The sequence below is a fragment of the Suricata suricatta genome, chromosome 10 (genome assembly GCF_006229205.1).
Source record: "Suricata suricatta isolate VVHF042 chromosome 10, meerkat_22Aug2017_6uvM2_HiC, whole genome shotgun sequence".
NCBI lineage: Eukaryota > Metazoa > Chordata > Mammalia > Carnivora > Herpestidae > Suricata > Suricata suricatta.
In genome coordinates, this window is record NC_043709.1 from 7,030,338 (window position 1) to 7,047,642 (window position 17,305).

The window sequence follows — 17,305 nt, forward strand, 5'->3', positions numbered from 1 at the left end:
ATCAGGGGTTGGACACTTAACCAGCTGAGCCACCCAAGCACCCCCCCACCTTGTTCTTTTTTAAGTGGGCTTCCTGTCCCCCATGGCGTTCAACCATCAACTCTGAGATCAAGGACTGAGCTGGGACCAAGAGTTGGACCCTTAACTGACTGAACCACCCCGGTAAGTTTAACTTTATAAGAAACTGCCGAACTGTTTTCACAGCGGCTGGACATTTGCGTCCACCGTGCATGGAAATCCCTCATTCACGTTCTCATCAGGACCCTGTGGCCAGGTTCCCCGGGCCCCTCCATTCTAGTAGGTGTGTTGTGATATCTCACTGTAGTTTTAATTTTCATTTCCCTAATGTCTAATAATACTGAGTCTTTTTCCCCACGTTTATTTGCCATGTATTTCTTGGCACGATGTCCAGATCTTTTACTCATTTTGAAAAAATTGGGTTTGCTTTTGTTTTGTTGAGTTTTGAGATACAAGTCTTTTATATGTTTTGGATGGTAGGTTTTTAAAAAAATTTTTAATGTCTATTTTTTTTTTGAGAGAGAGAGAGAGAGAGAGAGAGCATGAGTGGGGGTAGGGTAGAGAAAGAGGGAGACACAGAATCCAAAACAGGCTCCAGGCTCTGAAAACAGAGCCCGATGTGAGGATCGGACTTGGAACCCATGAGATTATGACCCGAGCTGAAGTTGGACGCTCAACGGACTGAGCCAGACAGGTGCCCCTATTTTTTAAAATTGAGATGTAAGTGACATATAACATTATACAGTATTAGTATTAGATACAGGTGTACACATTATGATTTGATACATCTATATATGGCGAAATATTGTGAAATCATCACAATAGGCCTAATTTACATACATTACCATACTTAGTTACAATTTTTTCTTGTGATAAGAATTTTTTAAGATCTATATTCTTAGCAATTTTCAAATATGCAATATACTATTACTATTATTATTATTTAAAGTTTTTATTTAAGTAATCTCTAGATCCACCGTAGGCTTGAACTCATGACCCCATGATCAAGAGTTGCACACTCTTCCCACGGAGCGAGCCAGGGCCCTCCACAATACAGTATTATTAACTATAGTCACCATGCTATACATTTCCAAAACTTTTTAATTTTGTTTGTTTTTTAAATGTTTATTTTTGAGAGAGACAATGTGAGCGGGGGAGGGGCAGAGAGGGAAGAGAACAGAGTATCCAAAACAGGCTCCACATTGAGGGCAGAGAGCGGGATGTGGGGCTTGAATGCAGGAACCGTGACACGACCTGAGCCGAAGTCGATGCTTAGCCAACTAAGCCGCCCAGGTGCCCCAGGACTTTCTAATTTTATAACTAGAAGTTTATACCTTCTGACTCCCTTCACCCATTTTTACCCCCCCCTTCAACTCTGTTAACCACTTCTTTGTTCTCTGTATCTGTGAGTTCTAGGTTTTGTGTGTGTTTTTTTTTTTTTAACATTTATTTATCTTTGAGAGACAGAGAGAGACAGATCATGAGCAGGGGAGGGGCAGAGAGAGGTGGACACACAGAATCGGAAGCAGGTTCTAGGCTCTGAGCTGTCAGCACAGATCACTATGTGGGCCTCGAACCCACGAACTGTGAGATCATGACCTGATACAAGTTGGACACGCAACCGACTGGGCCACCCAGGTGCCCCGGTTTTTGGTCTTTTAAGGTTTCACATATAAGTGGATCATATGATATTTATCTTTTTTCTACCTGACTTATTTCACTTAGTCTTATGCCCTCGAGTTCTAAACAGGTTGTTGTAAATAGCAGGATTCCCCTCTTTTTTTATGGCTGAGTAACATTCCATTGTGTGCGTGTGTGTGTGTGTGCGCGTGTGTGTGTATGTACATGTGGTACGTATGTAATGTATGTATGTGGGTGGCTCAGTCGGTTGAGCAGGTGTCTCTATTTTTTAAATGTATTTATTTTTTAATCTATATCCAGGTAGTTAGCATATGGTGCAACAATGATTCAGGAGTAGATTCCTTAAAGCCCCGCCCCCATTAACCCCTCCCCCCTCCCCCCTCCCCTTCAGCAACCCTCCATTTGTTCTCCATATTTAAGGGTCTCTTATGTTTTGTCCCCTCCCTGTTTTAATATGATTTTTGCTTCCCTTCCCTTATGTGCATCTGTTTGGTATCTCAGAGTCCTCATAAGAGTGACGTCATAGGATATTTGTCTTTTCCTGACTAACTTTGCTTAGCATAACACCCTCAAGTTCCATCCATGTAGTTGCAAATGGCAAGATTTCATTCTTTTTGATTGCTGGGTAATACTCCATTGCATATAAATACCACATCTTCTTTATCAATTTATCCATTGGTGGGATGCTTGGGCTCTTTCCATACTTGGGCTCTTGTCAAAAGCGCTGCTATAAACATTGGGGTGCATGTGCCCCTTTGAAACAGCATACCTGTATCCCTTGGGTAAATTCCTAATAATAGCAATTACTGGGTTATAGAACAGCTCTGTCTTTAATGTTTTGAGGCCCCCCCATCCTGTGTCCCAGAGCGGCCGCACCAGTGTGCGTTCCCACCGGCCGTGCAGAAGGGCTCCTCTTTCTCCGCATCCTCGCCAGCATCTGTTGTTGCCGGAGCTGTTAATGTCAGCCATTCTGACAGATGTGAAGTGGTGTCTCATTGTGTTTTTGATTTGTAGTTTCCTGATGGTGAGTGATGTGGAGCATTTTTTCATGTTAAAAATCTGGATGTCTTCTTTGGAGAAGTTTCTATTCATGTCCTTTGCCCACTTCTTCACTGGTTTATTTGTTTTTTGGGTGTTGACTTTGATAAGTTCTCTATAGATTTTGGACACCAACCCTTTATCTGATATGTCATTTGCAAATATTTGCTCCCATTCCTTTGACTGCCTTTTAGTTTTGCTGATTATTTCCTTCACTGTGCAGAAGCTTTTTTATTTTGATGAGGTGCCAATAGTTCATTTTTGAGTGGCTGATTCTTGATTTCAGCTCAGGTCATGAACTCATGGTTGGTGAAATTGAGCCCTGAGATGGGCTGTGTGCTGACAGTGTGGAGACTTCTTGGGATTCTCTCTCTCTCTCTCTCTGCTCCTACCGACTTGCTTGTGAGCTTCTCACTCAAAGTAAAGAAATAAACTTAAAAAAAAAGTGGAATTACTGGATCATAAGGTAGTTCTATTTTTAGTTATTTCATAATGTTTCCCGGAGTGGTGGTGCCAGTTTACATTCCCGCCCACAGGACACAAAGTTTGCTTTTTTCTCCACATCCTCACCGACACTTGTTATTTCTTGTCTTTTTGATGGTAGCTATTCTAACACATGTGAGGGGAAGTCTCGTTGTGGTTTTGGCTTGGCATCTGTGTGTGTGCTTTGGGAAAATGTCTGTTTAGATGCTTTGCCCATTTTCAAATTTTTTTTTGTATTTAGTTATATGAGTATTGTTTATCTATTTTGGATGCTAACCCCTTATCAGACCTAGGATTTGCAAATAATTTCTTCCATTCAGTAGGTTGCTTTAAAAAAAAAGTTTTTTTGGGGGCGCCTGGGTGGCTCAGTCGGTTAAGGCTCCGACTTGGGCTCAGGTCAGATCTCACATTCGTGGGTTCGAGCCCCGCGTCGGGCTCTGTGCTGACAGCCAGCTCAGAGCCTGGAGCCTGCTTCGGGTTCTGTGTCTCCTTCTCTCTCTGCCCCTCCTCCTCTCATGCTCTGTCTCTCTCTGTATAAAAAATAAATAAAACATTAAAAAATTTAAAAAAAAAAGTTTTTTTGGAATGTCTGGGTGGCTCAGTTGGTTAATTGACTTCAGCTCAGGTCATGATCTCATGGTTCATGGGTTCAAGCCCCACGTCGGGCTCTGTGCTGACAGCTCAGAGCCTGGAGCCTGTCTTGGGACTCTGTGGCTCCCTCTCTCTGACCCTCCCCTGCTCACGCTTTCTCTCTCTCAAAAATAAATAAAAAATAAAAAACATTAGAAAAAGAAAAGAATTTCTAAAAAACAATAATTGTGGATGGGAACAGAAGAGGAGCAGAGAGAGAGGGAGACAGAGTAGAGTGCGCTGACAGTGCAGAGCCCAATGCAGGGCTTGAACTCACGAACTGCAAGATCACAATCTTAGCTGAACTCGGATGCTTAACTGAGGCACCCAGTTCACTTTATTTTCTTGTTGCCTTTATTTTCTTGGATACCAGTTTTTGCTATAAATCTCATTTCCAGGTATTTTCTCCCAGTCTGTAGTTTGTCTTTTTATTCTTTTTGCAAAGTTAAGTCTTGATTAAGTCCAATTTAATTTTTTTTGAGTCCTGTTTACAGAGTCCTATGTAAGAAAGAGTTCTTTGTCCCAAAGTCTCATGCTGATTTTCTCCTGTTTTCCTCTATGATTTTTATAGTTTTAAAAAAATTTTTTCAAAATATTTATTCATTTTTGAGAGACAGAGCATGAGCAGGGGAGGGTCACAGAGAGAGGGAGACAGAATCTGAAGTAGGTTCCAGGCTGTGAGCTGTCAGCACAGAGTCCGATGTGGGGTTCGAACCCATGAACCGTGAGATTATGGCCTGAGCCGAAGTCGGACGCTTAACCGACTGAGCCACGCAGGCACCCCTATAGTTTTATTTTTTGTGTGTACGTCTATGATCCACTCTGAGTTAATTCCGTGGCTCACGTGAGGTGGAGGTTGTTTGCACCTGGTATCCAAATCTCTCAGTACAGCTTGTTGAAAAAAGGATACTTTGTTCTCTAGATTACCCTTTGTGACAAATCAACTGGCCATATTTATGTGGATCTATTTCTGAGCTCTCTATTCTGTTCCTTTGATCTGCGTGTCTGTTCTCTCTCCCGAAGCACACTGTCTTGATTTCTGTAGCTTTATGGCACGTAAGTGACTTCAGGCGGCGTGAGTTCTGAAGTTTTTTCTTCTCTTTCAAAATTGTTGGCTCGTCTAGTTCTGGTCGTCTTTCCACATATACTTTAAATTTAAAAAAATATTTTAATGTTTACTTAGTTTTGAGAGAGAGGCAGTGTGCCAGCAGGGGAGACACAGAGATAGAGGGAGGGAGACACAGAATCTGAGGCAGGCTCCAGGCTCTGAGCTGTCAGCAGAGAGCCTGATGCGGGGCTCGGATTCACAAACAGCAAGATCATGACCTGAGCTGAAGCCGGCCACCTGACTGACTGAGCCACCAGGCTCCTTTTTTTTCAGTGTTTGCTTTCCACATATACTTTAGAATCGGCTTGTCTCTATCTACAGAAAACAGTGCCGGAATAACCATCGGGAGAATGTTGAATTCACAGATGAATTCGGAGTGAATTGACATTGTACGTACGTTGCATCTTCCCGTCCATAAGCATATGACATCTCTCTCCATTCGTTTAGGTTTTCTTTGGTTTCTCTCGCTGGTGTTTTGTAGTTGCAGCACAAAGATCCTGCACACAGTTTATTAGATTTATATCTAGATCTTTCTCCTCCTCCTGCTCTCCCTCTTTCTTTTGGAGATGTCGTAAATGGTACTGTAAAAGATATCATACTCACAAGATTGACCACCACTTGACGCTCCTGTAACGATGTATATTAATTATGCCTGCGTAAACATATAGTTAGTTGGGCCATCAGTTCCAGTGTTGATCTGTGTGCCTGATTCTGTTACTGGGCAGTTCTTTGTGGAGTGAGTCACATTTTCCGATTTTTTGTATGTCTGATAGTATTTAATTCTCTACTGGACATTCTGGATGGTAGGTCACAGTGACTCCGGATGGGTTGTTAGCTGTTAGGGGCTGGTTGACTTCCTGGCAGACCACTTTGATCTTGTGGCTTGGTTTTAGGATTCCCTGGGGCAGCCTATCATGATTTTACCTTTAATGGCAGAATCAACTCCTTAGTCCTGAGATGTTTTTACGCTTCCAGTGCCGCTGTTTTGGAGTGTCAGTAGGAAGCCAAGGTGTCTACTGAGGACCTCTCCAACTCTGGCAGGGCTCAGACTCCAAATTGTTTTTCCCCTGCAGGGGGTAGGGCCTCCCCCGCCCCTCCCTCCCCCATACTCCCCCCCACCCACCCCTGAGCATTGGGCATCTCGCCAGCGAGTGTGCTGTGGCTCAGGAATTACCCAGTGGTGGAAGGGAGCCGTTTCCAGACTTCTGGGGCCCCATCCTTTCTAGGATTCCCAATGCCTTGATTTCTAGCTTCTCTGGGACCCTCAAACTCTGACCTCTGACCTCTGCTCAAAGTTCCCACTTTGAGCGGGAGCTTAGCCTTTGGCTGCTCCATGGACCAGAGCACTTTCAGGGAGATGTCTTACAAAGGTGGGTCTCACCCTGGGCTGGTCTCTTTGTATTTTTTATTTGTATTTATTTATTTTTTAAAAGGCTATTCATTTTTGAGAGAGAGAGAGAAAGAGAGAGAGAACGAGGGAGGGGCAGAGAGAGAGGTGGAGAGAGAGAGAAAATCCCAAGCAGGCTCCATGCTGTCAGCGCAGAGCCCAGTGCAGGGCTCAGACTCACAAACCACAGGATCATGACCTGAGCCGAAGTCAAGAGTCAGACGCTTAACCGACTGAGCCCCCTGGGTCCCCCAAGGGGTGGTCTCTCTTTAAAGGGCAGAGTTTTCGTCACTTTGCCTGCTCTTTTTCCTCTTCAGCATCCTCAAATTAAAAAAAAAATATATATGTATATATGTATACACACATAATATAAATGTATTTATAATATATATGTGCATATATAAATGTGTATAAGCATGTATGTATATACACATGTACATATGTATCTTAGAATTTTCTTATTGTCGGGGCGCCTGGGTGGTTCAGTCAGTTAATCATCCAACTCCTAGTTTCAGCTCAGGTTGTGATCTCACAGTTCATGAGTTCAAGCCCTGCATCATCCTCAGCCCTGTTAGCTCAGAGCCTGCTTGGAATTCTCTCTCTCCATCTCTCTCTGCCCAACCTGCACATGCATGCTGTCTCTCTCAAAATAAATAAACTTAAACATTTTTCTTACTGGGAGTAGGGTCCGTCTAATATAAGATACACTGCCATTCCTAACAGCTGAAACCTTCATTCATTTTAATCTTCTGTGTGTCTCTTTTTTTTTTTTTTGACATTTATTTATTTTGAGAGAGAGTTGAGAGAGCGAGAGCAAGCGCAAGCAGGGGTGGGGCAGAGAGAGAGGGAGAGACTCCCAAGTGGGCTCCGCGCCGTCAGTGCAGAGCCTGAGTCGGGGCTCTGTCTCACCACCAGGAGACCATGACCTGAGCTAAAACAGAGTCGGATGCTTGGCCAACTGAGCCCCCAGGCGCCCCTCGTCTGTGTCTCTTTATAAAGTATTTCATCATTTTGGGGACGAGACGGGGTTCACGTTTAGAAATGAGCACGCCACCTGGCACACGCTCCCCGCCGACAGGACACCGTCATAGAGCCTCTGTGGCGTCCTCTGAAGGAGGCAGTGACGGTCGGCACACGGCTCTGATTTCAGCTCCCTCCCCCATTCCCGGTTTCCCACGTGGGCCGCTGTGCCCTTGCCCCGTCCCTGTCCCCGTCAAGTTCTCGTCCTCCTGCGCAGTGGCCGCAGCATGGCCTGTGAGCCGCGGGTCAGGTTCACTTTGGCTCTGAGATGCCCGGGGTCTGCGTAGCTCTCTCTCTCAAGCTCCCTTTCAGTCACCCAGCTCTTCTTCCCTGGTTCTTGGATTCTCTTCCTCCTCCCAGCGGGATGTCCCCAGAGCTGGGGTCCCCTCCCCTCCCTCCTACTATTTTCTTATCATTCACTGAGAACCTCTTTCCTGGGATGCTTACGCAGTAGGACCGTGAGCAGCGGAGATAAAGACACTAATGTCTTCCGTGACCTTGTCCCGCAGCGGGTGGGCCACAGCGGCCGATGTGTGCGGCCAGCTCCCTTCCCCTTCTTCCCTGACGGACCTGCCCTGTGGGCTTCCTCCTGCTCCCTGAGCTCTGCATGTCCCTCGCGGGCTTCTGTTCCAGCTCAGCCTGCTGTCCCAGCACTCCGCAGCGCCAGGGGGCTTCACATTCCTGGACCGGTTTTCTCCCGGCCGAGCACCTAGTGTGTCTGCCCGTTCATTCGTGTAATAAAGTCACCTACAGAGGCACCGATTAAAGCACCACCCGCCCTAAGCCCGGAGGGCCGTGTGCCTCCCTCATCCCCAAGCATGTACTTTGTGTGGTCTTAGCATGTGCACAATCCGCTGCCTCCACCAGCGAGGGGCCATCCCTGTACAGATGGACACGTCGGCAGGCCCGCCCCCAGCCCCCTGGCTTCCAGAAAGCCCTGGTCCCCAGTACCTAGCAGGAAAGGAGAAGCTATCGGGAATTTAGGAGATCCCGTCTTCTCTACTCTTACTGATCTGGGAGGCCAGCCTGCTGCTCCGGATGAGGGCACTGTGGTACAGAGGAATCTGTGTGATTCTGTCGCTGATTCTCTATCTGACTTTGGGCGGGTTCTTCTGGATGAGGTAAGATGGGACGTGTCTTATGAATCAACCTGTGATAAACCCATCGTGGCCTGGAGGGGCCGGTGTGAGTTGAAAATCCCTTGTAGGCTCACTGAAGCATGAGGAGAACCTAGAAGGACAGAGGACGTGGCCAGGGGTGGGGTAGGCGTCGGCTCCGCGGGGACACTGACCCTGGAACTGGCCTGGCTTCAGTTCCTTGAGAAGGAAACCTTCCAGACTGGTCCTTGTTCTGCCTCCTCTTCCTTTGTTGCTCCTTCTGACTTCAGGATTTTTCCAAGAGTTCATCCGTTGCAAGGGAACATTAGGGCTCGAAGTTCTGAGCCCTCCCCACCCCCGCCCCGGGGCGGCTCTCACGGATGTTCTCTGCACCCCCACCAGCTGGGGGAGGAGGAGGAAACAGCCATGATCTAAAGAGCATCAGGGGTCTCTAGAACAGTTTGTGCAGTAAGTCTCCTGTTTCCATGACAACTGCTTGACCAGGCCAACACTTCATGTTGGCTTGTACCAGAATTTTCAGTTGTTCATAAATATAACACGAAGGAAAAGAAAATCACAGGAATATTTAGAAGGAATGAATCGAAGATAGATGTGTGTGAATTGAAGAAGATATGAATGTGTGCATATGGATGCACCGTATTACAAAGTAGAAACCATTGGGCTAAAGAGCTTCCTTTTTCTTCATGTATCCATCCGTCCATCCATCCATCCAAGATTTATTGAGCAGCTGCTCTGTGCCAGGCACTGTGCTCTGTACTCTAGGTCTGGAGAGACAGAGACAAATGACACCATCTAGGAGCTCGGTCCAGTGGGAGACACATTCAAATGGAGAAAGTTAGGACACAGTGTAATATGTGCTCATAGGCTGGAGTCTGGGCAGAAATTGGGTTCTTTCGGGACATGGAGGGAGGGCCAGAGAGTACTCCTGGAGCAGGAACATGGTGCTCGGTCCTGAAGGATGAGTGAGAATTCCAGACAGAGGAAACCTCCTGAGCCCAGGGAAGAGAGGACACGTCCGAAGCATGTTTACTGAAGCGTCGTGGGATGCTCTGCATGCTGGAGTTGTCACGAGATGGCGCTGGGAGGTGGTGACACTGCAGAAGGGAGCAGGATAGGTGGTGAATGCCAGGCTAATTTGGAATTTGGAACCTGACCTATGGATAATTTGTGTTCTAGAAAGTTTTCAGTCAAGAGAGTGATAAAGGTAGTCTGGCTGTGCTTAGGGCGAGGCATTGAGGGAGAAAGGCTGGAGATTGGGAGACTAGTTTGGAAGCTACTGTGACAGACTAGGAAGGAGTCTCGGAGGGGCTGACCTATGCCAGTGGTGGCCGCCAAAAGGAAACAAGTTCTTTTTTTTTTTTTAATTTTTTACTTTCTGTTTATTTTTGAGAGAGAGAGAGAGAGACCGAGCACGAGCAAGGGAAGGGCACGGAGACAGAGACACACAGAATTTGAAGCAAGCTCCAGGCTCTGAGCTAGCCAACAGCACAGAGCCCGACATGGGGCTCAAACCCATGGACCATGAGATCATGACCTGAGCCGAAGTTGGATGCTCAACTGACTGAGCCACCCAGGCGCCCTGGAAACAAGTTCTTGAGTAACTTAGGGAATAGAATAGCTGAGCCTTGCACTGGATGGAAAATGAATAGGATGGAGGAACTGGGGAGACACCACGGTCTCTTACTTGAGTAGCTGAGGCTTATTGGTCATTAAAGAGACACCAAAGTGTTAGTGCTGAGCCCACTATGGGGCACGTGGAGTTGGAGGGGTCTCGTGTATTCAAGGTGAAACTTTCCCTTGCCTTTGGGGAAAGTGTGGGCCTGAGGCTTAGGGGGACAGATCTGGGCCCCAAATAGAGGTTGTTAATTAGTGTAGAACTTGGGAAGTGAGGGAGGTCAGCAGAGTGTGTTGAGAGCAGCAGAAATCTGGAGAAAAAAAAAAGTACTTGAGAAATTGGTAAAATTGTGAAACCTGTTTGGGAAAGGTTTAAGGTGCGTAGTTGGAGAAGGAGGAGAAAAATCGGGAGAGATGGTCTTAATGAAGTCAGAGGAGGTGATTGAGAAGCAAGGAGTGGAAACAGCGTCACATCTTGCAGAAAGATGTGGAGAAATAAGGAAAAAAATTAAATGTCTTTTAATCAACTTTATTTTGATGTGACATATATACTATTAAGTGCATCCACTTTTTAAAAAGTAGGCTGCACACCCAACGTGGAGCTTGAGCTCACGACCCTGAGATCAAGCATCACACCTCCTGCCAACTGAGCCAGCCAGGTGCCCCTAAAATGCATCCATTTAAGCTTACAGTTCGATGCATAACCACCAACCACCCCAAATAGGAGTTCTCACATGCCCTTGGCAGTCACTCCCGCTCGACCCCCACTATCCTGGCCCCGGGCAACCACAATTTTGGGGTTTGCTACTGATTAGCTTTGGCCTTTCTAGGATTCCACACACATGGAGTCATACGGTGTACACTTTTTTATCTGGCTTTGTCCACCCAGCAAAACCTTTCTTTTTTTAAATGTTTATCAATATTAAAAAAAAAAAAGAGACACACACAGAATCTGAAACAGCTTCAGGCTCTAAACTGTCAGCACAGAACCCGACGTGGGGCTTGAGCCCATGAACCTGAGCTGAGGTCAGACATTTAAAAACGACTGAGCCACCCAGGCGTCCCATCCAGCATAACGTTTTTGAGGTTCATCCATGTTTTTTCATGAGTTACGTTGTTTCTTTTCATTGCTGAGTAGTATTCCAGAGTATGGATATCTTTTTGCCTGGTGATGAACATTTAGGTTGTTTCCACTTTGGGTCTGTTGGAAACGCAGTTGCAGTGAACATGTGCACACAATGGACAAACGCGTGGGGTAAGTACCTCTGAACAGAACCTCTCGGTTTTATGGTGAGCGTATGATCTACTTTATAAAAACCTATCACACTGTTTTCCAGAGTTTGGCATTGTGCCAACGGCTGGTATGCTCACTGACACTTGGTATTCACAGTCTTTTTTTTTTTTAATTTTTAAAAATATTTATTTATTTTTGAGAGAGAGACAGACAGTGTAAGCGGGAGAGGGGCAGAGGGAAAGGAAAACGCAGAATCTGAAGCAGGCTCCAGGCTCTGAGCTGTCAGCACAGATCCTGATGTGGGGCTCAAACTTATGAACCATGAGATCATGACCTGAGGCAAAGTCGATTGCTTAACCGACTGAGCCACCCAGGCGCCCCTAAGTTTATTTATTTTGAAAGAGAGAGTGAGCATGTGCGTGTGCACGCGCAAGTGGGGCAGGGGCTGAGGGAGACCATGGAGAATTGGCTTGGGGTTCTCTCTTTCTCCCTCTCTCCGCCTCTCCCCTTCTCTCTCTCTATTTCTCTCTCTCAAAATAAATCAGAAAAAACCCTTATGTCTGAATTAATATTTTTGTACTTTGGTGTATAGATCAAAGGGGTTTCAGTTGTTTTGTTGATCCCCATCTGTTCTTCCACTTTTACTTACTCTAAAGATCACTCTGTCACTGCTGAACTCCCTTGACACCTTTGTTGCACATGAGTTGTCCACGAATGTGTGGGTCTCTTTTGGGACTGTATTCTGTTCTGTTGATCTGCATGTTCATGCTTACAATAATGTCTTACTCGTTTGACTATTGTAAGTTACAGTATGCCTTTATCAGCTAGAAGTCCTTGAACTTAGCTTTTCGTTTTAAAAATTGTTTGCTCCTAACATTTCAAGATTGGCTCTTATATCCTTTGCATCTCCATATACATTTTATAATCAGCTTATCAATTAAAAAACAGCCCTGGAATTTTTATTGGATTGCATTAAATCTATAATTCAATTGGGGGAAAGTTTCATCTTAATAATATTGAACCTTTCAATATTGTCTTTATCCCTTCATCTGTCCATGGACCCAGGCCTATTTCCACCTCTTGGCCACTATGAATAATGAATAACGCTGTCATGGACACGGGTGTCCTAATGTTTGTTCAAGTCCTTGCCTTTCATTCTTCAGTGTATCGACTCCGAATTGGAATTGCTGGCTGATAGGATCATGTCACGTCTAATTTTGGGGGATCTGCCGTCCTGTTTCCATCGTGGCTGTACCAGTTTACATTCCCACCACCAGCACGGGAGCGTTCTGGTCCCTGCACACCCTCGCCAGTACTCATGTCTCTTTCCAGCTGCTCGGTGAGGAGTATGGACCGTGTTCTCTCCATTTCACAGCTGAGACCACTGAGGTCAAGGTGCTTGCCTCTGGTTCCAGACTGGTGAGTTGTCTCCATAGTTGTTAGTCCAAACTTTTGATTTATTTAAATGTTTATTTTTGAGAGAGAGGAAGAGACGGGGAGTGGGGGAGGGGTGGTAAGAGGGGGACGGAGGATCTGAAGCGGGCCCTGTGCTGTCACAGCAGAGCCCAATGCGAGGCTCGAACCCACGAACCGTGCGATCACGACCTGAGCCAAAGTCAGACACTTAACCGACTGAGCCACCCAGGTGCCCCCAAACCTTTTGATACTTTTTTATTGACATGTAGTTGGCATGTAATAACACTGGGTCAGTTTCAGGTGGGCAGTATGTTGATTTGCGACACTTATTTATTGCGATATGATGACTGCAACTTTAGCCAACACCTCGCATGTCACATAATTATTTCTTTCTCTGCGGTGGAGCACTTCAGAGCCAGCCAGTTAGCACCTTTGAAGTGGATAATAGAGTGTCCTTGGCTGTGATCACGATGCTGTGCATTAGGTCTCCAGGACGCATGTGCTTGCTCGTCCCAAGTTCACAGCCTTAAACAGCAGACGCCCCAAGTCCATCACCCTGAGGCTCTGCTAACACCGTTGGACTCTGTTTCTACACATTTGGCTTTTTATAGATTCCCCATATAACCGAGGTCCTGCAGTGTGTGTCCCCTCCGGGTGACTTCTCTCATCAGCATGATGCCCTTGAGGGCCACCAGGGTCGTAACAAAGGCAGGATTTCCTTCTCTTTCCTGAGGCGGATACCACCGATACCCATCCACCGCTCCTTGACACTTCATCTGTTGGCACTTGAGTTGTTTCCCAAACCTTTTGATTTTATGGTTTTCTTTGGCTGTCACTCTATTTTTTTCTAATTTTTTAAATCTTTATTTCTGAGAGAGAGAGAGTGTGTGTAAGGCAGGGGAGGGGCAGAGAGAGAGGGACACCCAGACTCTGAAGCAGCTCCAGGCTCCGAGCTGTCAGCACAGAGCCCGATGCGGGGCTTGAACTCATGAACCGCGAGATCATGACCTGAGCTCAAGTTGGACGCTCAACCGACTGAGCCCCCAGGCGCCCCAACTTCATTTTGTTTCTGTTTTTGCTTTGGTTCTTCCATCTGCTGTTTCTGGACGTTCTCATATGCAGTAGGACTTCAGTGCTTCCTAAACGGGCCATGACTGGGCTTGGCTTTAAGAGTTTCAGCTGGGAGGCGCTGTCTGCTGCTTTTTCTCATTTTGGGTTAATTTCTATATAGCCTGGAAGAAGGATGTCAAATTTCCCTCTCAAAAATGTCAGGCTTAGGTAAAATCATTGTAACCCTGTTGAGCATTTATTTGTGAAGTACAGTGTTCATTTTTTTCTGCCTCTCTATATTTTGAAGGGCTGTATTTTTAAGTTATCGCTACACCCTGCATGGAGCTCAATCCATCTCACAACACTGAGATCAAGAGTCGTACGCTCCACGACGGAGCCAGCCAGGGCCCTTCTATCTGGGGCACGTGGGTGGCTCAGTCGGTTGGGCATCGATTTTGGCTCAGGTCACGATCTCACAGTTCGTGAGTTCACGCCCAGCCTCGGGCTCTGTGCTGACGGTCAGAGCCTGGAGCCTGCTTCAGAGTTTGTGCCTCCCTCTCTTTCTGCCCCTCCCCTGCTCACACTGTGTCTCTCTCTCTCTCTCAATAAGTAAAAAATGTTAAAACAAATTTTAATAAAAGACTCAGGAGATCTTAGAGGTCTCTGTTTCTTCCACTGAGTGGAAACTCACATGTATCCCAAGGCGGACCCGCTTCTGCTGGGACAGATTTTGCCCAAATCTGCCCCTGAGATCAGGTCAGGTCTTCATGATCCTGCAGACCCCCCTTTTGACTTTCTAGCGTTATCATCTGCCCATTGAACACCCCTGGAACTGTCCCCGCTGGCCGTCCTGCTGGTCTGGGGGCCTCCTTTTTGTTTTTAATTGGGATCTAATTCACATACCATAAAATTCACCCTCTGAAAGCTTACAATTCAGAGGTTTAGTATTTCCATGCTGTGCAACCATCATCGCGGTCTAATTCCAGAACATCTTCGTCGCCCCAACAAGAGACCCTGTACCTGTCAAGAGTCGCTCCTCCTGCTCCCCTTCCCCGAGCCCCTGGCAGCCGCTGACCCGCTCTCTTTCTGTGCGGGTTTGCCTGTTGGAGACATTTGACATAAACAGAACCACGTAGCACGTCCTCTGTGTCTGGCTCATCGCGGAGCACGCTGCGTTCACAGTCCAGCCAGGTTGTCGCGTGGATCGCTCCTTCCTCGCTCCCAGGGGCTGAGTCCTGTTCCACTGGACGGACGCCCAGTCCTCAGTTGCCAGACATTGAATTGCTTATTAGTCCAGACCTTCTGAATAATGCTGCCAGGGACGTTGGGGCACCGATTTTTGTGTGAACATAGTTTTCAGTTTTCCTGGGCATATAAGGAGGAGAGGACCCGCTAGGTCATATCGTGACTCTGTAGAGAACGACTTTTTATGTTTTATGTTTTACTGAGATCCTTCTCTGCAGTGTACCCCTCACACACACACGCGCGCGTTTGCCTTTTCAGAGGAAGCGCTGCAGCTCTCCAACGTGGCCGCGGCGCCCCCCGCCCCCGCTGTGGGGGGCTCCGCTCTCTCCTCGTCCTCGAGTCCTCGCCGGCACTGCCTGTAGTTTTGAGTCTAGCCCTTCTAGGGGGGTGAAGTGGTACCTCATCGATTTATTTGTTTCTCTAATTACTAATGATGTTGAGAATCTTTTTGTTGTCGAGAACTGACCTTGTGCTTCTGCTCCGGAGCCGAAATGGAATATGAAGACAGTTTGGTGATAAAGAGCAAGGAAAGTTTTATTACTTTTCCAGGCAGGAGAGGCTGTGACAGGCTGATGTCTTCAAACGTGTCGGCCAGGTGCACCTGGCTGGCTCAGTCGGTGGTGGAACGTGCGACTCTTGATCTTGGAGTTGTGAGTTCAAGCCCCACAATGGGTATGGAAACACATGAAAAAAGAAAAAAGAAAAAAAAACCCCTGCAGATCCGCCTGGGGTAAAAGGCTGAAGGTTTTATAGGAAAATACAGGATCTAGGCAGTTTCGATAAGAATCTGGTATGTGCTGCGCACCACGATCCTTCGTCATATCTTCAAGGGGGTCTCATGACCGGCCCTGGCAACGGCCATCTGAGTCCCGTTACTAAGTACACACTGAGGTCAGCGAGATGTCTGCGTCGATAAGGAGCTCCTAGAACAAAGGGTCTGCAGGAAAACAAGTGAAGGTGGAGGAGGAGCCTTCAGGAATGAACAAGAGAAAAATTCCTCAGTTTAAAGTCAGCCTTGCCGAACCGTCAGCGTGTCCATCTTCATCTCTGTGCATCTGTGCTTTGTTTTTTAGGTTTTTATTTTTAAGTAATCTCTACACCCAACGTGGGGTTTGAACTTACAACCCTGAGATCAAGAGTTGCGCGCTCTTCCAGCTGAGCCAGCTGGAACAGTCACCCCAACATCTGTACTTTTTTACAGCATTTCATTTTCATGCGCTTATTGGCCATTTGTATCTCCTCTTTGGGGAAACATCTATTCAAATCTGTTGCCCATTTTTTCATTGGGTATCTTTTTTTATTACGGAGTATCAGAGGTGTTTTTTTCTTAATGATACATCATGATGAGTCCATTTTTTAAAGTTTATTTAGCGGTGCCTTGGTAGCTTAGTTGGTTAGGTGTCCAACTTCGGCTCAGGTCATGACCTTGCGTTTCCTGGGTTCAAGCCCCGCGTTGGGCTCTGTGCTGACATGACAGCTCAGAGCCTGGAGCCTGCTTCAGAGTCTGCGTCTCCCTCCCTCTCTCTGCCCCTCCCCTGCTCTCTCTCTCTCTCTCTCTCTTTCTCGCTCTTAAAAATAAGTAAACATTAACAAAAAAGTTTATTTAACTTGAAAGAGAGAGCAGGGGAGAGGGAGAGAGAATCCCAAGTAGGCTCCACGCTGTCAGAGCAGAGCCCAATGTGGGGCTTGAACTCATGAACTATGAGAGCATGACCTGAGCCGAACCCAAGAGAGTTGGATGCTTAACCAACTGAGCCGCACAGAGGCCCCTCGGTACCCCAGTTTTTATACGGTCTGGATACACCGACCCTTATCAGATAGGATTTGCAAATATGGTATCCCGTTCTGTGGGTGTATTTTCACTTTCCTGATAGTATCCTTTCATGTACAAGAGTTTTAAATTCTGTTCAAGTCCAATTTTATTTTCCTGGTTGGTTGTGTCTTAGGTAATTACTGACTAATCCAAGATTATGAAGACTTATACCTGTTTTCTTCTATGACTGTTGCAGGGTTAGTTCTTACATTTAGGTCTACGAACTATTTTGAGTTAATTTTTGTATTTGGTGGGAGGTACAGGTCCAGCTTCTTTTACATGTAGATGTCCTGCTGTCCTGGTACCACTTGTTGAAAAGACTGTTTCTTCTTCATTGAGTTTCTTGGTACTCTTATCAAAACTCAATTGACCATAAATATTTGGGCTTATTTCTGGACTCTGTTCCATTGATCTAAATGTCTGTCCTTGGGGTGCCTGGGTGGCTCAGTCGGTTGAACGTCGGGTTTCGGCTCAGGTCAGATCTCACGTT